Genomic DNA, 10259 nt, shown 5'->3' on the forward strand with positions numbered 1-10259 from the left:
TGCCTCACGAGCTCTCGACTATATTACAGCGCATTTACAAAGTTCACACAGCTAATATAACCCTCAAATGGATCTTTACAAGATGTTCGTCATGCATGCTGTGTGCATACATCGAATCATGCGAGTAAAGTATTTATTTTGATGTTCACATTTGATTCTCTATGAGTTTGAGGCTATGCTCTGTGGCTAAAGCTAACATTACACACTGTTGGAGAGATTTATAAAGAATGAAGTTGTGTTTATGAATTATACAGACTGCAAGTGTTTAAAAATGAAAATAGCGACGGCTCTTGTCTCCGTGAATACAGTAATAATAAACGATGGTAACTTTAACCTCATTTAACAGTACATTAGCAACATGCTAACGAAACATTTAGAAAGACAGTTTACAAATATCACTAAAAATATCATGTTATCATGGATCATGTCAGTTATTATTGCTCCATCTGCCATTTTTCGCTGTTGTTCTTGCTTGCTTACCTTGTCTGTGCACAGATCCAGACGTTAATACTGCCTTTCCTTGTCTAATGCTTGAACATGGGCTGGCATATGCAAATATTGGGGTCATACATATTAATGATCCCGACTGTTACGTAACAGTCGGTGTTATGTTGAGATCCGCGTGTTTTCCGGAAGTCTTTTAAACAAATGAGATTTACATAAGAAAGAGGAAGCAATGGGGTTTGAAACTCAATGTATTGTATTATGTCTTTTCCATGTACTGAACTCTTGTTATTCAACTATGCCAAGATAAATTCAATTTTTCATTCAAGGGCACCTTTAACCACCACTTTCAAGGTCCAGAAAGGTACTAAAGACATCATTAAAACAGTCGACGAGACTGCAGTGGTTCAACCTTAATATTATGAAGTGACGAGAATACTTTTTGTGTGCAAAAACAAAACAAAAATCGCGACTTTATTCAAAGATATCTTCTCTTCTGTGTCATTCTACATCCATACGTTGTTTAAGTCAGAACGCAGACTCATTATTGGCTGGCTCCTGCATGTATGCGTCATGCTGCTCACGTGTGCAGATTTGGCCAATACTGAGCCACTGTTCTGACGTAGTTATATATAAAATATTATATAAAAACTAATTAAAAAATAAATGAATTAAACATAGATCAGACTGCATTTTAATAGCTCTCTTCATCACATTATCTTCTGCAGGATATTGCTACTTTAAGAACGAACATCCTACTTAGACCATGACATTGAAGAAACCCCTTTTCCTAGCAGTGGGCTCTAGCCATATATTGTATCATGCACTTTATATGCACATAGTGACTACTTTGTGTTTTGGTACATGTTGTCCTGGCCCCTGGAGCCCGTCAGGAAGTGGGATCCTAGATCCCTATGTAGAAACACTGAATTAATAAGAACATAATGTTGGCTGTAATGCATTACTAAGTAATTATTTACAGCTTTAATTATTCACAGCTGATTGGTTCATGCTTTATCAGTAGTCAATGCGCTTGCTGCTCAACCTTCGTATATTGGTCAGCACTTTCTGTAGCAGTCTGCAGCGCGCTTTCCGAAACCCTCCACCTTCCCCAGCTCCACCTGTATAGATCTGCTACGGTTAATTCATGTATGCTATTTTGTACAGAAGCAGCATGTTGTTTATGTATTGGCAGTAGCAAGTCAAGCACTTGCTCTGCATCAACAGCGTAGCAGATTCTATCAAGACTGAAAGACCTCTTCCAGAAACTCAAGCGTGCTGCGTAAAACACGAGAATGAACCTCATTGGTTACACAACATGTTTGAGTTTCCTGAAGAGGTTTGTTCTCGTGAGTCATTCACATTCAGTTGAGCATCTGTTTATGTTTGCTGATCAAGGTTTATATGAGTAAAAGCTTAAATTATATCTGTTCATCATAAAAACCAATCGAGTCTCTTTAGAAAATTTGGACGTGATTCATTTGGAGTAGTTTTCCGATCCCTTTATGAACTTTTTGAAGCATCAAAGATCAAGCTGCAAAGGCAGTCTATATATGGAAGGACAGAATGCTGTCAGATTTCATCAAAAATATCTTCATTTGTGTTCTGAAGATGAAGTCTTATGGGTTTGGAATGACATGAGGGTGAGTAATTAATGATAGAATTATCATTTTGGGGTGAACTAACCCTTGAACATAACATTGTCATATCCATTAGCATGCCAAACACTCTGAAAGTTATCATGATAGAAGTACATTTCTTACACATTTTCATGAAATTGTCCAATCAGACAGTTCAATTTTCCAGCTGCGCTTTTGAAATCCATTTTAAGACGTGAAATTATCTCAAATGAAAAAGGACAAATTCCCTTGCAAGATTAAAATGTTCCCCTTAAACAACGTTTAATAATAAAAAAAAGTTTCCTCTTCGGCTGTGGGCATCAGATACACTTATTGAACATAAACCTTCCGGCAAATTCTTTTAATCTGATGTAGTGGAGTCCCCGAGGAAAAAATTAGGCAGCTTTTTGGAATGATCTCTGAATTCTAGGCAGGAGCTCAAGCAGTGAACTCCTGTAAATCCAGGCCATCTTGAATCTGTCCTCTGTTTTTCACTGTGTGCGCAATTCATTTTTTCCGGTATTTTGGTCTCCAGAGAGGAGTCTCACTGAAGAATGTCTTTGGTTTTCATTCCATCTCAAAACACTCTTCCAGGTGTCCATATAGGAAAAAGTTCATGTTCGTCCTGTTAATGACAAACTATAGTGGGAAATGCGTTACCTGATCAATACAGCCAAACACTTGTATCAGCCTCTTTCTGTTTGTGTGTGTCATGAATTATCATCACTTTCCATCCACCTCTTTTCTGGCAAACATGAAGAGATTGCATTACCCTGGTGTAAATACAGAGTAGAAACACATGTTCTAGCTGTTGATGGGAATGTTTTCAGTTTGATTCAATAGAAAAGCTAAAGGTTTCCATAATGGCCAACCCGATCTCATGAGAAAATACATATGAATTTGCACAATGTCATTCATTCTAAAACCTTAGATTTGTAGAGAAAAAAAAAAAAAAAAAATGAAGGTCTAACCCTAAACCTAACCATAAGCAGATTGTATGAAAATGTACATCTAGCTAAGATGCCTGGCTCAACTTGACCTTTGGCTTCACGGATCTACTGTCGATGTTATCCCTATGTTGAACATAGGGATAATTACTTGTAGTTAATGATGAAATATGCAGTCGTTATGGTTTGCTGTGGTAGCAGCTAGGTACATGTGTTATGTTTAAATTTGTATCTATACACACACTTGTGTTATCAGACCTAAGCTAAAGAAGGTAGAGAGAGAGGGTACTCCACACCCTGGAAAGCGCTTTCATGTCAGAATCAGTGTACAGGCAGCTCTTCCTTTTCCAGACTCACACCTCTGACACTAGGGAACTTCAATAGGAGGGAACACCCTATCCTGTATCAGCCAGAAGCTGTCTGTGATTAAGAGCAGCACATATCCGTTAGAAGATGATTGTTGTCCTTATTCACTCAAAATCTCCATCTCCAGGAAATCCCCTGACCATTCAGCCTCCATGACACCAACATTATTTCACACTGTCACAGAAGACAACACATGGACTCTGCACGGACATGATCCACATTTGCACCGCGCTAACTTTTTTATTCAGCTTATAAATAAAATATTTCTGGTGCACTTATTTAAGTGTGCTCAACCTCATTCTCTGCTTCCTACATCAATATGATCACCATTCAGGCTTAAAGTAATGCATTTATGTGGTAAAACCTACCATATCTGTAAGGTAGGTTGAGGAAAAAATACTTAAAGACACTATGAAATAAAAAAAATGACAATTATTATTTTGTAATGCAATATTGCAGTGTTTATTATAAATAATTTATCAGTTTTTTTTTTTTTTAATTAATGTGCGCTCATAAACTTTAATCAAAATAACTCTTGCAGCAACATTTCTTCTTTGATGAAGTGTTTATTGGCGCGAGGGCAGGACAACGTCACATGACATCAGCAATAGCAAAACACAAGTCGCGCCCTACATTTTTTCTTGTTCGAGAAGCCATACTACTGCAACTTCTGTTTCATAACAACTTTAAAGGGCACGAATATCCCCTCAAGAAATAAAATCAAAATCCTTTTGTGTTCCAAGGAAGAAAGAAAATTATACAGTGGTGCGTTTCCCATACAAACAATGACAATGTAACCTAACACACTGCTTAACCACCATAGTACGATGTTGTAGAAACTAGTCAGGACAATTTCCCGACACCGGCTGCAGGTTCGGAACAACATGGGGTGAGTAAATGATGACAGAATTATTACAAACCCGATTCCAAAAAAGTTGGGACACTGTACAAATTGTGAATAAAAAAGAAATGCAATAATTTACAAATCTCATAAACTTATATTTTATTCACAATAGAATATAGATAACATATCAAATGTTGAAAGTGAGACATTTTGAAATGTCATGCCAAATATTGGCTCATTTTGGATTTCATGAGAGCTACACATTCCCAAAAAGTTGGGACAGGTAGCAATAAGAGGCCGGAAAAGTTAAATGCACATATAAGGAACAGCTAGAGGACCAATTTGCAAATTATTAGGTCAATTGGCAACATGATTGGGTATAAAAAGAGCCTCTCAGAGTAGCAGTGTCTCTCAGAAGTCAAGATGTGCAGAGGATCACCAATTCCCCCAATGCTGCGGTGAAAAATAGTGGAGCAATATCAGAAAGGAGTTTCTCAGAGAAAAATTGCAAAGAGTTTAAAGTTATCATCATCTACAGTGCATAATATCATCCAAAGATTCAGAGAATCTGGAACAAGAATCTGGCAGCGCAGGCGTTTTCTCTGGGCCAAGGCTCATTTAAAATGGACTGTGGCAAAGTGGAAAACTGTTCTGTGGTCAGACGAATCAAAATTTGAAGTTCTTTTTGGAAAACTGGGACGCCATGTCATCCGGACTAAAGAGGACAAGGACAACCCAAGTTGTTATCAGTGCTCAGTTCAGAAGCCTGCATCTCTGATGGTATGGGGTTGCATGAGTGCGTGTGGCATGGGCAGCTTACACATCTGGAAAGGCACCATCAATTCTGAAAGGTATATCCAAGCTCTAGAACAACATATGCTCCCATCCAGACGTCGTCTCTTTCATGGAAGACCTTGCATTTTCCAACATGACAATGCCAGACCACATACTGCATAAATTACAACATCATGGCTGCGTAGAAGAAGGATCCGGGTACTGAAATGGCCAGCCTGCAGTCCAGATCTTTCACCCATAGAAAACATTTGGCGCATCACAAAGAGGAAGATGCGACAAAGAAGACCTAAGACAGTTGAGCAACTAGAAGCCTGACAAGAATGGGACAACATTCCTATTCCTAAACTTGAGCAACTTGTCTCCTCAGTCTCCAGACGTTTGCAGACTGTCATAAAAAGAAGAGGGGATGCCACACAGTGGTAAACATGGCCTTGTCCCAAATGTTTTGAGATGTGTTGATGCCATGAAATTTAAAATCAACTTATTTTTCCCTTTAAATGATACATTTTCTCAGTTTAAACATTTGATATGTCATCTTTGTTGTAGTCTGAATAAAATATTGAAATTTGAAACTTCCACATCATTGCATTCTGTTTTTATTCACAATTTGTAGAGTGTCCCAACTTTTTTGGAATCCGGTTTGTATTATTATTATTATTTTAATTTTCAAAACGTGAACTTAAACTTTAGTGTTGATTAATAAGACACATACAGCAATTCAGGAAAATATTATGCACGAACCTCTGTCTAGTGCTGCTAGTTAAAAATGCCAAGTGTGAAATCACTCTCTCCACTCATTTTCCACTTATCATACATTTAAAGGGTTAGTTCACCCAAAAATGAAAATAATGTCATTAATTACTCACCCTCGTGTCGTTCTACACCCCAAAGACCTTCATTCATCTTCGGAACACAAATTAAGATATTTTTGATTAAATCCGATGGCTCAGCGAGGCCTGCATAGACAGCAATGGTACTTCCTCTTTCAAGATCCATAAAGGTACTAAAAACATATTTAAATCAGTTCATGTGAGTACATTGGTTCTACCTTAATTTTGTAAAGAGATGAGAATATTTTTTGTGCGCCAAAAAAAAAAAAAAAAAAAAAAAACGACTGATGGCCGATTTCATAGCACTACTTCTTGAAGCTTCGGAGCTTTACGAATCAAACCAGTGGATCAGAGCGCCAAAGTCACGTGATTTCAGCAGTTTGGCGGTTTGATACGCGATCCGAATCACTGTTTCTACTCAAAAGATTCATAACGCTCTGAAGCAGTGTTAAAAAGTCGTTTTTTTTTTTGTTTTTTTTTTGTTTTTTTTTGGCGCACGGAAAATATTCTCATCGCTTTATAGACCTTATGTAGCCCCGCCCCTTTTCAGCGTCGCGATCGTTGTCTTTTGACTTCCGGTTTGTATTTCCACAGCGATATTACGTTTATGAATGAACTGCTCGTTTTAAAATCTTCCCGATCTACTGACATTTGTTAAGACATATGCTTTAAACATTACAATGCTCATGATAACTTTCATTAACTCTACAACAAGTAAATCCACTTAACCAACTAATTATTCTTTGACAGCGATGCCATAGAAATGTACAGAGCTACCGCAAAACGGAAGTTCAAAGACAATTTCATAAAGATGGCGGCGCGCTTGTTTCTCTGGTAAATAAGGTCTATAATATTAAGATAGAACCACTGAACTCACATTAACTGATTTAAATATGTTTTTAGTACCTTTATGGATCTTGAGAGAGGAAGTAGACTATGTCTATGCAGGCCTTGCTGAGCCATCGGATTTAATCAAAAATATCTTAATTTGTGTTCCGAAGATGAATGAAGATCTTACAGGTGTAGAACGACATGAGGGCGAGTAATAAATGACATTATTTTTATTTTTGGGTGAACTAACCCTTTAAAGGCTCGAGGTTGATGCAAAAGATTTTATAGTGAGGTCATTTCACTTTATTCCCATGAAAGAAATGTCAAAAAACGCTACAATGCGAGCAATTAATAGCACTAAACATGCTATAGTAGCCTAAATGCGAAATGAGTAGTTGTGTTCGTCCTGCTCTACATTTACTGTCCTGCTGGTGGCAGCAGACACATTTACACCGTGTGACTTACCTGCCACTGTCAGCGAAGTGAAATGTAGGACAAGGGGCATTGGGTTTGTTCAGCTGTGCTCCTCTGATTTTGAGATTTAAAAAGTATTTTCAGCTACCTACATAATTATGCCATGAGTCACGGATATGCAGTGGACTTAAAATAGTTTTCATGCATGAATGACAGTTTCATGATCCATCTAATTTTCTAAATTTGTCTTGTGATGACAGACTAGCAAGCTTGCAGACAAGCCTGCAAAATGATACAAACAAAGGATAGTGCAGCAAACAGTGTCCCACAATATGATGACATTCAGGAGAACTGCAAGAATGTAACAACTTATTCACATTTAGTGGGGCTAACAGTAAAATTTAAAGACTCAACCATTGGAAAACATTTTGATCGACGAATGAAATTTGGTTACCCCTTTTTACAATGCATCAACTAACATTAGCTAACAATGAGCAATACATTTATTACAGTATTTTTAGGCTCATATTTGTTAGTGTTAATTAGTTCATAAATCTACAATTGTCTATTGTAGCTCAGGTCCATTAAATAATATTAACTGATACAACTTTTGATTTTAATAATGTATGAGCAAATGTTGAAATTAACATTATTTAAGATTAAAAATGTGGTACTATTAACAAATGAAACCTTATTGATAAGTGTAGCATAAACAACAAAGCACAGTAGACAGCAATGAAAACCAACACCATACTCAGTTTTGGGTAGATTACTTTTGTTTACAAATTAGAAGAAAAAAAAAAAAAGTAACATAATATTATAATCACATAGTCACAGTTAAGAATAATCTTGAATTATTTTGAAAAGCTTGTTTTCATAAAAATCCATTTAGTAATTTTATTAAGTACCAATGAACACTCACTAAAATAGTTAGACTATTAGTGAGCTTGTAAAGATTTCTTGCTAACTAAATTAGAATCTTTTTCAATGACATAGGCTAATTTTAAAGTTAGGCTATATTGTCCATGTGTCTCCTTGAAAGTTATTTATCCGATGTTTATTTTAAAAAATCAGAAAATGAACCAATTTGTCTCCTGATTTTCAATATGTAATCTTGTAAAAATCCATAAAAACATCCTACAGCCTGACTGGGACTATTGAACCAAGCAATAGGCTACTGTTTTTGTCCTGTAGGCTATAGTAAAAGCTGTGTCTGTGCATGTGTCTGGTGGTGGTCTTTAGGTTAAATCGTCTTTGAATTGTTCCCCTCTGCTCTGAAGTTCTTTTATATGGGTGTTTACGGTAAAAGGGGCAGGATCAAGCTCACATGTGCTGTGGGACATAATTGACATGGCCGCGGAATCTCCCCCTGACTGAGCGCTGGTGGAGCAGACTGGAGCAAGGATTGCCAAAGTTGTGTCTGGGGTGAAAGTGGAGCTCTGGAGTTTCTTTCAAGATCATTTTATTGCAGCGAGGTAAGTTTTTCTTATCGCTTACTAGCTCTATCTTTGGCTACAGTTCGTGTTTGTGTGCTTTTTCCCAATTAAACGATGAAAATATGTTCATAACGGGAAAGTTGCGTGCATTTTTGTGTCTGGATGGCGGTGACGCCGGGAGTCTGGGTTAGTTGGCCAACCAGGAGATGGAACGGAAAACTTCGTTATTCTTCAAGAAAACAGGCAGTATTGCATTGATTTTTTTTAGAAACCGTTATTTACCTGAAGATGCTTAAAACTCGTCGTGCAACTTTGTAACGACTCGCGCGAATTACGAGAAAATTCATAGTTTGACGTCTTCGTTGTTGAATTCCAACTTTGGAATTTTGGATTTTTTTTTTATTTAGCGCGTACTGTTACGTAAACGTTAGAAAAAAAAGTTACACTTTAGCTTTCTTAAAATATTTTGTATTGATCCGACAGTCTTGAAGTGAGATAAAATGTTTAGGTGAAATTTTATTTGGGATGCTGAATTTCGCTGTCTTTCCAGGTGTCTTTCCTAAGCGATTACAGTGTTGCAAAACACTCAGTTGCTGGAATTGATGTTGAATAATATTTGGCAAAGATTTAAAGGAATTTGGTGATGGATGAAGTGAAGTTGGTCAACTCCATCATGCCCTAGTATTCCAGACAGCCTATTCTTCAACAGCTGTGTCTGTTTATGGTGGAAAACATCAGCTGTTGTTGTCCTCGTCCTGTCATATATTGTGCAGAAAGTATCTATACTTCTCGATACTACTTTCTGTTTTTCTTTCTTTTTATTGGTTTGGTTTAATGCAAAGCCGTGCATCGTTTTTCCAAACATCAGAAGTACTAGTTGCTCTTTCGTGCGGGGAATTAAAGCTCACTAATTAGCAGCTCTGGAAAAAGACTTTGAACGGTCGCTTTTTAATCTCTTGGATGATGCTGTCGGGCACTGAAATGACGCTTCAAGATAGATTGTACCATGAGGTCCATTCCTGCCTGGATCCAGAGGGCTTATTGGAGAGAAAGAAGAAAAATATCTAGATGGAGGAGAAATGTGATCTGCAGTCAATGACGTCAGGTTTGCATTCTCCAGCTGAGTGAGGGATTTTATAACTTTTTAAAATGTACATTACTGAACTGGTTCATGATAACTTGTGTTTAAAAAATATCTGCAGGAAAATAGGATGTTGCATTCCTCTTCTTCTTATTTGAATGTGTCTACAAACCAGTGGTTCTCAACCAGGGTCCCGGGGCCCAATTGTCAGTCTTCCATAGGGGCCACAAGATGATTTAAAATAAGTTATATAAGACAATTAAATATGGGTAAAATATTCTAAATGCATAGTTTTTCACTTTAACTTTTTTTAACTGCAGCTTAGATGTCTATGTGGACTGATTCCCCCTCTCCCCCTACTTCCCATGGAATGATACACACAACTTGCAATGGATTTTTTTCCCTCCTGCTTGTTTTAGGTCCTTGCTACTTTCTTTTATTTACTTTTCCCCAATGGACATTTTTCTCAAATGCACACAAAGCTTAAAATTCTTTTCTATATAATGTTAAAAAGTCAATCCCAAAACATATGAGTGGCTGCATTTTATGCTTGCATTATGCAACACTCTGGAATACTTGATTCTGATTGGTCAGTCAGAGCATTCAACACAGATATTTCTAAATAATGCCTATTACCCGTGGGAACACTGTA

At 37.2% G+C, this 10259-nt stretch overlaps 1 protein-coding gene across 2 annotated transcripts in view; it reads left to right on the forward strand.

The window, feature by feature from the left end:
• The first annotated feature begins 8394 nt into the window (after window positions 1-8394).
• Window positions 8395-10259, forward strand: part of fndc3ba (fibronectin type III domain containing 3Ba) — a 157162-nt gene continuing 155297 nt past the window's right edge. Inside the window, exon 1 of one of the 2 annotated variants that reach the window (XM_048163038.1) lies at window positions 8395-8565. The gene's annotated coding sequence lies outside the window, so the exon portion shown is untranslated. Of the gene's footprint in view, window positions 8566-8586; window positions 9632-10259 lie in introns of those variants that run through there. The other variant, XM_048163041.1, reaches the window with a different exon arrangement.

The sequence above is a fragment of the Megalobrama amblycephala genome, linkage group LG17 (genome assembly GCF_018812025.1).
Source record: "Megalobrama amblycephala isolate DHTTF-2021 linkage group LG17, ASM1881202v1, whole genome shotgun sequence".
Lineage (NCBI taxonomy): Eukaryota > Metazoa > Chordata > Actinopteri > Cypriniformes > Xenocyprididae > Megalobrama > Megalobrama amblycephala.